A 14,683-nucleotide genomic window follows, 5' to 3' on the forward strand; every position below is an offset into this window, starting at 1 on the left:
CACTGCACCACCAGAGCTCTTAAAATACAGAATAGCCCCTCGTAGTAAATAACTCCCTCACCCAAAATGCCAACATTGCCCCCTTTCAGAAACTCTGGACATTTTATCTGCAGAATACAAATAATTCATTACCCTCAAGAAATAGAGGGTATACTCTAAAGTAGGGTGCATAAACCATTTGTAAAATTCCATTCTGGGTCTAACCCAATAGGAATTTTTTTTTTTTTTTTTTTTGCATTCATTGCTCCTCGTTCTTCCTTTTTTTTTCCCCCAAGTTTAAATAAAACCGAACTGTTCACTTAATCTCAGCTCTTGGAGCAACTCTGTGGCAGTTACTATTTCAAGGCTAGAAAATAGGAAGGGGAGGTGTCAACATTAAAAACAGTTTGTTCTGTTCCTGGCAGGAGCTATGCGCCATCCAAAAAAGATTCATGGGCTACAGATGTCCCTTGACTAAATGACTACCATGCTCTGGTCCAAGGTTTGATGACTGTGTCTCTCTCAGAAGTCACACTGATTGCTTTGTTCATTATAACCTTTATTCAACTGATACAAATAGATTACAATTCATCACACTCCACAGGTAATGCATTATTAGTTTGGATAATTAGTTAAAAGAAGAAGTATTGACTAATGTTGACTTGCATTGGTGGTAAAAATATTTAACTTAATACAGACTGATCCCTTGGCTCTAACCAATATCAATCATGAGATACATTTTAAAGATTTCAGTCTGATTGAGTATCAGCAGATTTAAAAAAAACAAAACCCAAACCCATTGCCATTGAGTTGATTCTAACTCTGTAGCGACCCTCTGAACAGATTAGGTGGTACAAAATGATAGAAGGTTCTAGTAACAGTTGTAGGTAACCTTTATTGTCATTTAATCTTCATAACAACCCTCTGAGGTAGGTACTATCATTATCCTTATTTTATAGTATCAGTGTGGTAACATATTTACGTATCTAATGATCATGGTGATTTTAAGGAAAGTCTTACATTTCTTGACTGCTTTTTTTTTTTTTTTTAATTAGGTGAGGGAGCCCTGGTGGCACAGTGGTTAAGAGCTCAACTGCTAATCAAAATGTCAGCAGTTTGAATCCAGCTACTCCCTGAAAACCCTATGGTGAAGTTCTACTCTGTCCTATAGGGTTGCTATGAGTCAGAATTGACTTTATGGCAATGGGTTTTGGTGTTAGGTCAGACTCTATACCCTTTCCCCAAGAGAAGCAAATAGCCTTCTCATTATCAACGGGAAATTATAGATCGTAGTATGAACATGGGTGTATAGCAGATTTCCTAAATTAAAATACCTAAAATAACAAATACTATAATATCCTTTCAGATATTTTATTCTAATTTCAGGACAAATAATCTTCAACATGTTTAAATGCCTGTATTATTTAGGCAAATTTTCTCAGAGCAAACTATGCCCATTTTGTAGAAGAATAAAATAGTATGCTAACAATTGCTACTTGGGAGCCCTGGTGGCACAATGGTTAAGCACTCAACTGATAACTGAAAGTTTGATGGTTCGAACTGACCCAGCAGCACCATGGGAGAAAGACCTGGTGATCTGCTTCTGTAAAGATTAGAAAAAAAAAAAAAAAAAAACCCAAGCCCGCTGCTATCTAATTGATCCTGACTCATAGTCTGTAGAACTGTCCCACTGGATTTTTCCAAGGAGTGGCTGGTGGATTCAAACCCCTGACCTCTTGGTTGGTCAGTTAGCAGCCAAGCTCTTAACCACTGTGCCACCAGGGCTCCTCCACAAAGATTACAGCCTAGAAGACCCTATTGGGTAGTTCTACTCTGTCACCTGGGGTTTGACTATGAGTCAGAATCAATTTGACAGCACCCAACAACAACAATGGAAACCCTGGTGGCATAGTGGTTGATAGCTACGGCTACTAACCAAAAGGTTGGCAGTTCCCCAGGTGCTCCTTGGAAGCCCTATGGGGCAGTTCTACTCTGTCTTTACAGGGTCACTATGGGTCAGAATCGACTCAACGGCAATGGGGCGTTATTTATTTATTTGGTTTAACAACAACAGAACTCCTTATGTCACATACTACTGATGATGATGACTGTGAAAAAGAAAAGTTAACATCAGATTATCTGAAGAAAGGAACACTATATCGTATATAAATTTTATTGCATTATATTTCCAACACACTGTAGTCCGAAACAGTAAGGTGCATTTTAAGTAAATCAACTATCCAAAAAAAAAAAAAAGTGGACGCAATTAAAAATAACCCATGCCTTCAACAACAGAAAGGAGTATTTAAAAGGGGGAAAAAAGGCATGAAATATTCCATGTCAAGATACACATGTCTTTGAGATTTACTATATGAATCTTGTAAACACAAATGTCTTTCATTTTAAAATAAGTGTTCAAGGGTAACAAACAGTCATTGTGTTTTTTGTTTGTTTGTGGTGACACATATGAACACTTTAAGGAATTCCTTATCAAAAGTCTCAACTTGAAAATGTTAAACAAAACCAACGTAATTTATACCTCTCACTGCCTTTTAGATTTGGTCTTAATAAAAACAAGTTTTTTTTGTTTGTTTGGTTTTTTCAATAATACCTGTAGAATTAAGAGCCATTTAAAACCACTTTTTTTTTTTTCCTGTTTATCATTAACACCACATTCCTGTAAATTGCAGGTGCTGTTATTTTGCTAATTTTTCATGAAAACACATTTGGTATCAGGATACGACTAATCCACACACATCGAAGCATGCCCTTAAGCATTGATTTCCTGTGCTGAATTATGTGAAAAATGCCCAATGCTGACACACAAAAACTACAGAAGTTTAGAACTTTAGACTGTACTTCAGTATATAATCCAGATATTTGTTAATATATGCATATAGAATATAACAAGGGAATATATGCTTCAGAGATTTTAATGACATTTAGTATAGAATTTTGTAATTACAGACTTACATCATTCTCATTTTTTGGCCATGTCCTTACCTTGAGACACAGTGCCCCGTATGTCATAAATGTTGTTCTTGCTAGGTGCTGTTGAGATTCCAGCTCCTGGTGACGCCATGTGACAGAGTAGAACTGCCCCATAAGAGTCTTTATGGAAGCAGTCACCAGGTCTTCCTCCTGTGGAGCTATTGGGTGGGTTTGAACTGCCAACCTTTCATTTAGCAGCCGAGTGCTTAACCACTGTGCCACCAGGGCTCCTTGTGTCATCAGCGGTGTGTGGAAAAACACTGCTACATTCAGTTTATCACAAGCATCATCAGTTCAAATAGGTATAGAGTTTAACTCTAACTCTCATCAGAGTAATTTAATTTTCACAGATTTTTTTTTTTTAACGTATCTTGTATCCAGAAGGTAAACACTGAAATCATTTGAAAACTTTTGTAAAAGCCATGATTTCCCAAAGGACACACTCACATGAAATATTTCCAAAAGGTCCCAGTCATATGAAATATCTGGAATAGGCAGATGCATAGAGGCATGAGCTCGGGGGAGGGAGGAATGGGGAGTTATTAAAGGGTACAGAATTTCTGTCTGGGGTAATGAAAATTCTCAGAAATAGTTATGATGGTCACATAACATTGTGATTATAATTAATACCACTAAACTGTATGCTTAAAAATGAATAAAATTTTATGTTAGAGATATTTTACCACAATAAAAAAAAATCATGCTTAAAAATGAATAAAATTTTATGTTAGAGATATTTTACCACAATAAAAAAAAATCATGGTTAATAAAAAGTTATGATTTTAATTTTTAAGGTGTAGATAAAACTATTATTAAAATGGTTAAATACTGTAATAAAATAATATTGAAATAACATGATTTTCTTTATTTTTATTTAATTATGCTTTCCCAACTCAATGTGCCATTTGCTTCTTATGAATATCTCACAGCTCCTAGCATGCTGCTCAGTAAATCATAAGTCCTTAATAAATGATTTTCTTAAGTTACGTTTAATTTTAATGATTTGCCTTACACCATTATAAGGAGATAGGGAAAACTAAAATACATCAAAAAGTGTTTTGTGAAATAGCTTACTTTTAAAATCTGAAAAAGGGTACTTGTTCCCTGTGCTGGAAGGCAGAATCACAGCTGGGATCATTTCCCTCAGTGTGAGGTGGGAGGCTTCCCAGACACTAAAAATTGCACGGGTTACAAAGCCTGTCATTTCCTTTCATGCAGCGCCTGAGGTGAACATCGTTCATACCACTTGCATGTCTTGTATGTTGACAAGGACTCAAATACCTCCCCTTTGGAGACAGAATAAAGAGTTTCTTCTTTTGTTTGAAGTGTGAGCTTTTTCCTACCTCTTCCTGACGAGAATCTCTGCTCATTCAAAAACCCTATCCCTATTCCTCATCAGCGCCCCCTAGCTCGGGACCTTCCTCATTCTGTCATTTTGAATTTTTTAATGAGCTACTTTGTTGACTACATCCTTAAAGACACATTTCTTTTAGTAAATTCATGGGCAAGACGGTTCTGTACCTTCAATGAACAATAACTACAGTAATATATTTGTATACAGCATGCACTTATTTGTAGTCGTACGATGTTCATTTATTTACCGAAACACCTTCCAATAGGCTTCCTCGTTTTATCCCAGCAACCGCCCGGTGGGTTTGACGAGGCCGGCGTCGTTATCCCACAAGAAATACACAAAAAGTATGGCACTGAAAAATGCAAAGGTTTTCGTGACCTTTTGCTGTTAAATTTGATGACTTTAGCATTTGGATTCTCAGCCAGGGTTCTGTCCACTGCCTTCCAGACAACAGTTGTGGGGGCAGGGACTTGGATGAAATAAATACGTTTTGATGGTGGCGCTCATTTGCGTTCTTTTCCAGTGATACTACACAAGAATTATGTTTATGTGAGAGTTGCTTTTACTTTTCTAAAATGGGAATAACTTGTCACTAAGTAATATTTGTCAACAGCCCATTTATATTATTAATCTCACTCTGAGATTTTAGTATATCAAATAATTGATTTGTCCCCTAAAAATTTTATGAAGATTTGGATGAGAGAAAAAAAACAAAACAATATAGTGAGCAATATCCTGAACACTTTAGCAATATACAAATGGAATATAATAGGTGCAGTGTTGTCTCGCTTTGTGTCTAGTTTCTTTAAAGCCCCGGCCATAAAGAGCCCATGAGCGGTAATAGGTTTTCTGTTAAGAGAAAGGACTTTGGAGACTCATATACAGGTTTAATGTGCGGCCTTAGACAAGTAATGTATCCTTTCTGAGACAGGATTCCTCACCCGAAAAAATGCAGAGTTGTGAGCACTAGCAATAATGTAGGTCAAAGTGCCTAGAATATAGTAGTTGGTCAATACATAATAGCTATTATTTTTGTGTTCTGGAAAATTAAGTTACTGACGGTAAGAGCATTAAATTCGTAATTTTCACAGAAATAATAATTCTGAGGCCAACATATTTGTTTCTCAAATACCGTGTCACAGAGCTAAGTTGCAAAACACTCCTTCCGATCTTTGAAAGGATGATGGAATAATTTGACATTACATCTTGGTATTTTTTGCATTATCTTTTATTATCCTGTTACATTGTACCATATAATGCATGGGTAGAAACACAATACTACCAGTCTTACAGTGTGGGGACATAAGTTGAGGATATTAATAATGCTCACTCTTGTTTATTTGAAAAGAATGGCCTAGATCTTGGAGACAAATTACTTGTTGCACATGAATTAACCCATTTCATGTTATTTGCTTCCAGATAATTTTAAACAATTTTCAGTTCCCTTGTTTCTGAAATTAAAAACAACAATAAAACAGTCATCATAAACCTTAGTTTAAAAACTGTAGAGTTAACTTTTTTATGCCTGAAACCATACTCTAATGTAGTCAGCAAATTATATTTCTCTTAGATTGCAGAAGTTACTAAGTGTGTAGGTCATGCCATTTGAAACTAATAAACAGAGAAGAATTATATATCATGGACCTTAACTACTGTTAGCACTGCAAATTCTGTTCCCAGCGTCTACTCCCTTTCCTCAGAGACGACTCTGTCACGAAATGTGGAAGAGAAGAGGCTTCTAGCTTTGTCCAGGCTGCATGGCCGGAATTTTGGCAGGCAGGGAAGGGGCAGATTCCAGAGAAGAACTACATTTATTTTGTTGTCCTAATTCTGGAAATTTAATTTTACTTGGTAACTGAAAAAAAGTTGTTCCTTGTGTTATCTTTGTGCTTGGTGTGTTTCTAAAGCTACTGTTATTACTACTTAATGGATACTGTGCCTCAACCCATCCCCTTCCTCTCCGCTTGGCACACACACACCCCCACAGTTCCCTTTGGTGACACTTCATTCCTTCATTCAGCAAATATTTATTAAATGTCTAATATCTGCCAGACACATTCAAGAAATTACAATAAAGCAGTGAAGTGAAAACACCAAGTTTTCAAGCATCCAAGATAGAGTGTCTCGGTCTTTAAAGCAGTCATTTTATTTCAGTGATTGTCTCATTGGATATCTCTTTTTGGAACTGTCTTCCTGAGTCACTTTATAAACACACGTAGACACACAGACAAACAGGCATGCATGCATGTTTCTTATATATATATACACATATATATCTTTGTTATATATAAAATATATATACAACAATTTCTGCTATACATTGTAGATGTAAGAACAAAAATTGATTTTTTTTTTTTTACTAATACTATAGTGGAAATAGCACTGGATTTGGAGCAAAACAAACTTGAGTTTGCATTCTAACTACATGACCTTTTGGCAAGTTAGTTAACCCTTCTGAGGCTGAGGCTCTGCACCTGTAAAACAAAAATATTGGAAAACCATATGGTTGTGAGGATGAAATGAGAGATTGACTCATAATAGAACCTAATAAATGACAGCTGTTACCATTGTTACTGTTATGACCCAAAAAAGTATCAGTGACATGGAACACCCATCTTACCGAACAAAAATCTATCTGGATATTCTGTAAAATTAGATAAGCGTCGATCATACTGTGTTTTCAATCAGAAAAACCATCTATATCACATAGAACTTTTATGTATTTACATACTAGGCAAAAGCGTATCAGTTTCAGATCATTCCAAATTTTTGGTTTTTATTTCTGCCTTTAGGTCTATTTTAAAATACAGTGAAATTGCGAGAGGAAATCAGTGGGACTGCCTTGTTTTTGCAATTCTCCCAAGTTTTCCGCCTTTGATGGTGCAGTCTTACTACTTTTCTGTCACTTGTTTTAGTGGAAAATAGTTGAGTTTTCCTTCTCTGACAGATTTCTGATTTACGCAGGTTCCAGCTTTCGCAGGTTTTACTGTACCAGGCATGTTCAAAAAGCATCACTGGAAGGCCAACATACAGAAGTTCTGTAAGTAAGCGCACAGTCTGTGCCTCGCCAGCGTGTGCCTCCCTCATTGTGGGTCAAATGACTGTCGTGTGTTCTATTTCTGGACCATCTTTTGAAGATCATCAGAATGCAGAGGCCCCTCTGCCCCTGGGCACACACTCATGGAACACCCTATGCCTGGGCTATGGAGTAAGAACAAGAGCTCTCTAGCTCCAAGGCTCAGTGCCAAAGCCATGCCATGCCCAGGGAGGCCACCAAGTGCCACTGCTGGCCTTAGGCAAGCAGAGAGAAGGGAAGGAAAAGTAGAAAATTAATGAGAATATAGGCTAAGATGTTAGGTAAACATATTTTATTGGAAAGAAAACATAAATCTCAATCAAACATTAGACACATTATTTCAAAATTACCCATAATTCTGTCATCTTAATAGAATTGCTTTCATTTGTATATTATCTTTATAGAGAGTTGCAATAATAATACACATACCATTTTGTGTTCCACTGTTTTCACTTAAATGTATAGCTTAAAAACATTTTTCATATTTCTTCCGTCTTCTTAAAAAAAAATTAGTTATCATTAATTATATAATGTCATTAATTAATTGTAATGAACGTCCCTGAGTCACAGACTTTTGTCATTCTCATTCCCTGCTGCATTTCCAGGACCTAAATAATATCCGAAACATAGTAGGCGCTCAATAAACATGTTGAATAAATGGAAAAAAAAACTGGACCTGGGTTCAGATCCCATCTGGAGCTTCTTACTATGTGACCTTGACCAAGTTACTTCTTTGAGCCTCAGTGTCCCCACTCAGTAAATACTAGAACCCTTCTCCATAGTAATACCACAAACACAGGACTTATTATGTGCCAAACACTGTGTTAAGCACTATACACAAAGATAACAATAGATCAAGATTTAAAGCTGCATAATTTTAAAAAATGACTGTGCCTTTGATCAGCAAACAGTAACAAAATACTTGATATTTTCTATGCTATATAATACTTTGTCACATATTTATGTTGACATTTATTAAAAGAATGAATATGCTTTTACTATTCAATGTCTAATATTTTACATGTTACAATGCCATTTAAGGCACTGCTAATGGAATTAATATGAAAGTTGTGGAAATTTTTGAGACATCTGGCTGCTAGGGGAAAAACAACTCAGAGTGGTTAGCCAAAAATTAAGATGGCATTTATCAGTTTCGAGCAATTTTTATTGTACCAATAATAATGCCCTTCCTCCTCTCCCTCACTTCTCCAAAAAAAAAGATTAGGATTAGGTTTATTTAAGTATGAACTAAGGAGCCCTGATGGTGCCATGGTTAAGCTTTCAGCTACTAATCAGAAAGTCAGTGGTTTGAACCCACCAGCCATTCTGTGGGAGAAAAGACCTGGTGATCTGTTCCCATAAAGGTTACAGGCTAGAAAACCCTAAGGGCCAGTTCTACTCTGTTACATGGGGTCGCTTCGAGTTGGAATCAACTCGATGGAACACAACAAGAAGTATCAACTTCTATTAATCCAAAGTTACTTAAATTCAGGAGTAACCTTATTATTCTGAGATGTTTGAGCCCATCAGTATATCCACTACATGAAGAGATACATTCATTTAGGACCTTCCCTAACAAATGAGGGACCTAGGGAAAGATAGCACAGGATAGGGCAATGTTTTGTTCTATTACACACAAGGTTGCCATAAGTCAGAGCTGACTTCACAGCAACTAATGACAGGGAAAGAATACAATTGGAGGCCCATATACCCTATGCCTAGATATTTCAGTTATAAAACATGTTCTGTATTTCCACCTTGACAAAGGCTTCTTCATAAAGGCCTGGACATACAGGATTGAATTTGGAATTCTTGGACTCTTCAGAGTTCTGTGCCTCAGCATGGGTGTGTGGGAGAGCCAGCCCCAGCCATCAGCCTGTGGCCCACTCCTCGTTTAGTCCTGAAGTCTCAAGAGCCGTGAGCCCGCTCAGGTGACTACCCCAACCCACATATTCAAGCTCTGTGAGCACCCCTGCAAACAGCCACCCTTTGGCCACACCATCAGCCACCAACCAGGCCTGAATTGTACGCACCAGCAGTGTGGTCCTCTGAGGAATGTGGGGAAAAGGCCTTTGCAGGTTATTTCAATCAACAGCCAACACCCTTCTGATGCAATTCTGGGACCCTGTGTACCCAGAAGTAGTCTAAAAGGTTGGCATGTGTGACATGGGCTCCAGGTGGGCACATCCCTTTGGCCCCATAGACTGCTCAAGTGTCTGTAGGAGGGCCAGAGCAGGGCTTCCCTAAAGTACAAGATCTAGGCCAAGGTGCTACTGCGTTTGCTTGCTTGTGTCCTTTGGGTATCTGACATTTTAAAACTCTTAAAATAATTTTAATTCATGGCTTAAAAGAAAATATAAACAGATGTATAATGTTGGTGTGTATTAACCTAAGACCCCTTTCTTCTTAAAAACACAACGGCACAGCCAAATCAGAAAGCCTTTGAGTAAACCATTCATTTCAACCCCAGAGCATTGTATCTGAAGCCACTTCCTTTCTTTCCTCCACAGTGAATTCATCTTCATTGTACCTGTCGTCTGTTCCCCCTTAAGCAGAAACGAAGGGCACATATCAAGAGTGCTTCTCAGCATCTCTCTTTTCTGGAGCTGCAGTTTTGCTGTCCCATGACCCCATCTGCAGTGGCCGACTGCTCATTGACCTTGGCTAGTCTGAAGTCTATTCAGCAGAACCTTTGCACATTCTTGCAGATAGAAACTCTAGGAACAGATGGAGGAGCTGGCTGCAAGGAACATGTTTATTATCACTGAAAATGATCCTTCTCTTTCCAACTTGGTTCCCCAAGTATGGGGGTGGGTTGAGCCAAGCAGAAGATTGGAGTGAGTCATAAGCTCCCATGAAATCAAAGAAATCTACATATGGCAGCCACTAAGGTCACATTTTCCTCCAATTGCTTGAATGTTACATTTTTTTTGGATGGATGCGCAAGGATACTGTGTTGCTGAGCACAAGGCAAGGAACGGGTTGCAAATTTCTGGTTTCTGTTTGCCCAAGTGGCACACAGACTGGCTTACGGAAGTCTACGGTTATGTGGCAGATGGCAAGGGGAGGCATGGGAGAGCAACTCGTGTTCTGCATCTGTGGAAACTTTCCACTGCTCACTGGTCAGGTGCTATATGAAAATGCACATTCTGTAATAACCATCCACTGTGAAGCTTCAAGAGGTGCTGGCCAGCTGAGAATGTGGCTGGCATCCAAGAGGAGAAAGGACAGGCTCTTGGTAGGGCACAGTGAAGAGTCAGCCCCAGGCTTCACTGCGGGAGCTGACTCTGGGGTATAGACTAAGTTGCTGCTGAAGTCAACCTCAGACAGGCCATACTGACATTTTATCTGTTCCACAATAGCTTCTTTACCCAACATCATGTCTGCATCTTGTGACCATGACAGCTTGATTGGTTTGCCCCTTTCCTTTCCAGAAAATAGATTTGATCTGTGTGACTGGATGCAACTTCAGAGTACTGAAATGCACTTACACAATTATACTGGCGATATAATGCTGTGTTGCAAATTATCCCAAAATTTAGCAGCTTAAAACAATAAATATTTATTGTCTGACAGTTTCTGTTGGACAGGAAACCAGGCCTGACTTAGCTGGGTCCTCTGGCTCAGGGTCTCTCACAAGGCTGTTGTAATCGAGGTTATCAGCCTGGGCTGGAGTCATCTCAAGGCTCAACTGGGGACCATTTGTTTCCAAACTCATTCATATGGCTGTGATAGGATTCAGCTCCTGGTAGCCTGTTGGCCAGAAGCCTCCCTCAGTTCCTTGCCATGTGAGACTCTCTATAGGGCAGCTCATAGCATGGTTGCTGGCTTCCACCCAGCAAGCAAGCAAAAGAGCAAGACAGCAAGCAAGGCAGAAGCCAGAGTCATTTGTAACCAAATCTTGGAAGTGACATTACACTACTTTTGCTGTACTCCCTTCATTATAAGAGTCCATTCCACACTGAAGAGGAAGGGCTTATACAAGGGCATGAATACCAGGAGGAGGGGAGGGGATCACTGGGTGCCATTTCAGAAGCTGACCGCCATAACAACTATGCTTTTTGACCTTATAGGATTATAAGACCCTTTCAGTCTCTGTGTGGTACAGATGGTTAACCTGTTCAGCTGCTAACCGAGAGGTTGGTGGTTCCAGTCCACCCAGAGGTGCCTTGGAAGAAAGGTCTGGTGATCTACTTCCAAAATATTGGCCACTGAAAACCCTCTGGAGCACAGTTCTACTCTGACACACGTGGGTTACCAGGAGTCTGAGTCGAGTCCATGACTACCGGCTTTTTAACACCCTTTCAAATAGAAGGGCTCTTTGAATTACTAAATTCACCACATTCCTCTTAGTCCATGTGACCATTGCCCACCCATAGAACACCGTCTTAAGACAATGACACTTGGTGTAAGCCACTCTTGTAGCAAATAATCTTGTTATATTATTATAGGATCTTTTTTTTTTTTTTTAAGCATTTCACTCTTTCTTACCTAGGGTTCAGACAGCTTTTCATCTGAGTTCCCCTACAAGAGTTAAAGAAATGCTCTTGGTTGCCACCAGAATCATAAAATGATATATAGCTACAAAAAGCATTTTCATGCTCACCTAGTCCAACTCCTTTTGGGATGTGGACAATTCCACTGCCTGTCCCAGGAGGCCTGCAGCATGGATGGAAATTAAGAAAATCAGGAAGGAAAATAAGGGCATGGGAAGGAAAAAGCAGAAGAGGAAAAGGGGAGAGAAGATTCCGAGAAACAGGTCTGCAAACGAGGAAAGGAGAGAGGCTCAAAACTTGTTCACTGCAGGTACCACTGGGGGGCTCCGTGACATTCTGATGCAGTCGCTTTAGTGCGGTGACATTCTGATGCATCCGTCAACATGGATAATTAAACTTTTCCTGTGGCGTCATTGGAAAGCAGCACAGCACAGTGGGTAAGACCATGGACTCTGGAGCCAGAGGGCCAGGGAGTGAATCCCAGCTCTGCAACTAGCTGTGTGCGACCTGTGCAAGTCCCTTAACCTCTCTTGCCTCATTTTCTAAAATGGGAATGCTGAGAGTACATACCTCATGGGATTGCCACGAGGATCAGTGAGTTAATAAATGTAAAGTGCTTACCACAGTGCCAGACACATGGAAAATTCTGTCACTGTCAAGTAAGGGGGACAACAGACTTCCCTCCCTCTCCATCCTCTCATGTTGGCTGGGAGATGGAGTTAGGCTTGGGATAGAGTAAGGCTCGGGGTAGGGAAGAGTAGCAGTTAGGGAAAGGATGTGCGTTGTGCATATCCCTGGTGATGTGCAGCCAAATCAGAATGCCTTGTGCATCACTGAGCAAATAAGAGACTTGGTCAGAAAGTCCTTTTGCCCACTTAGGCATCCTTCTAATCCTTTTCCAGATCATTCCTCTATCCCCTCCTCCCATGCTTTCTTCATTTCAACTCTTCTTGCAGCAGCTGTTTGGTTCTCCCAGTTGCTCATCCTCCCAGGAGACTAATCCAGCAATGCAAGGCTGCGATGCAGTTAATAAGCTGGAAATAAAAAGTATACAGTATTGTTATGGTATTATCAGGATTATGTAGTATCAATATTATTTAATTCAAATGTTTGTTTGGTGCAGTCACTACCATGTGGTTCCCATTTCCTCTGGAGTTTTATCCTCTTCTGGCTTTGTACTTTTTATTCAGGTATATAGTCGTTTGATCAACATTAAGGAAGTGCTTTTCCAACTAGAATTTGCTGAGCACCTGTTATGTCCTAGACACTGCAGTGCTTTAAATGGACTTCACAATAACCCTGTATAGTAAATATTGTTATTCTAGCTGTAGAAATGAGGAAAGCTAATACTCCGAGAAATTACCACTTGCCTGAAATTTCGTTCATGTACTCATTCTTCCACCACCCCTGAGTACCTCTGTATTCTGAGCAGTCTCTGAGGCATCAGGACTGAGCTGGAGGTGAACTACATGGTGTCTGCCCCAGCCTGACTTGCTGGACCATGACTGGGGCCTGGAGGGAAAGCACAATCCGAACCAGAAGTTGAAGAAGCTGTTGTTTAAAGAGGGTCTTTATGAGGTTGTGACCCATGGGCCACAAACAGTATTGCTTCAGTGTCCAGGGGACAAACTGCTACACAGAGCCAGGGCAGGAACTGAAGAGCACAGGGTGCCATTTTCCCATCTCTCAGGTTTGCCCTGCAGCATGCCCTGGAGAAGACATCACCTAGTCTCATAGTGGCTGGGCATAAAGGGGCACCTTGAGGCACTGGAGCACAGCGCAGAAGGACATGAGATGCACAGGGATGACAACCTCAGGGCTCCCAGCAACCACTGGGGTGGGGAGGGAATTGAGGACTCTGAAGTCCTTCACAGGTGGGAAAGAATGATGAGGCAGTGAGAGATGAGGCATTATGGTTACTGTGGCTCCACTTGTGTTGGAAAGAAATAAGACAAACTGTCCTCAAAGCACTGAAGTGTTCTGGAGCCAGACATGTAAACATAACTAAAATGTGACAAGAACTATCATACTAAAACACATAGGGGACTTGGGAGAGACTTCACAGAGAGGTAACAACTGAGTGGGGCTCTGAGGGATGCACAAGAGTTTGCCAGATGAGAAAGAGGCGGAGGACTAGTACAGCCAGAGGGAATCTCACATGCAGAAGCTTAGACAGAGTCATGGAAACTGTCTTAGCTGGAGGATGGAGAAGTACATTGGGGCAGATTGTGACCGGGCATGGCAGGAGGTCTGGAGATTATTTTATAGGCAACTGAAAACCAGCCAAGATTTTAAGCAGTGGTATTATGGAATCACTTTTTTTTTTTTTTAGAAAGGTATTTCAGAGGTTAATTTGAGTAATGAATAAAGAGATGAGAGCCACCCAGCTGAATGGCAGTGGGTGAGGAGGAGGTCAGAAGAGTGATGGGGACTGAGGGAATAACTTGTGTAAAGACCCAGTAGCCGGAGATCCGAGCACTGTTTCCAGAACTGAATGAAGTTGTGTGACTGGAGCACATTTGGTGGTGGGTGGGCACGAAAGGGGAGGATAACAGCAGCTGGAGAAAAAAGAAAGTTGCTACCTTGCATGCAGAGCTCTGCGGGTTGAAGTGGTGGAAAGTTCAAATTGGAGTTACAGCAGACGGAGGAGTTTCCAGGACCTTGAAAGAAACCCCTATGACGTTTTCATTCCCAAATCCAACCTTAGCACGGGGCGTAGATCCTGAAGGGGTGTGGGGGACTTGGAGGGGAGAATGGAGGAGGCTCCGAAAATGTTTTCTGGAATTA

Source organism: Elephas maximus, chromosome 8 (genome assembly GCF_024166365.1).
Source record: "Elephas maximus indicus isolate mEleMax1 chromosome 8, mEleMax1 primary haplotype, whole genome shotgun sequence".
NCBI lineage: Eukaryota > Metazoa > Chordata > Mammalia > Proboscidea > Elephantidae > Elephas > Elephas maximus.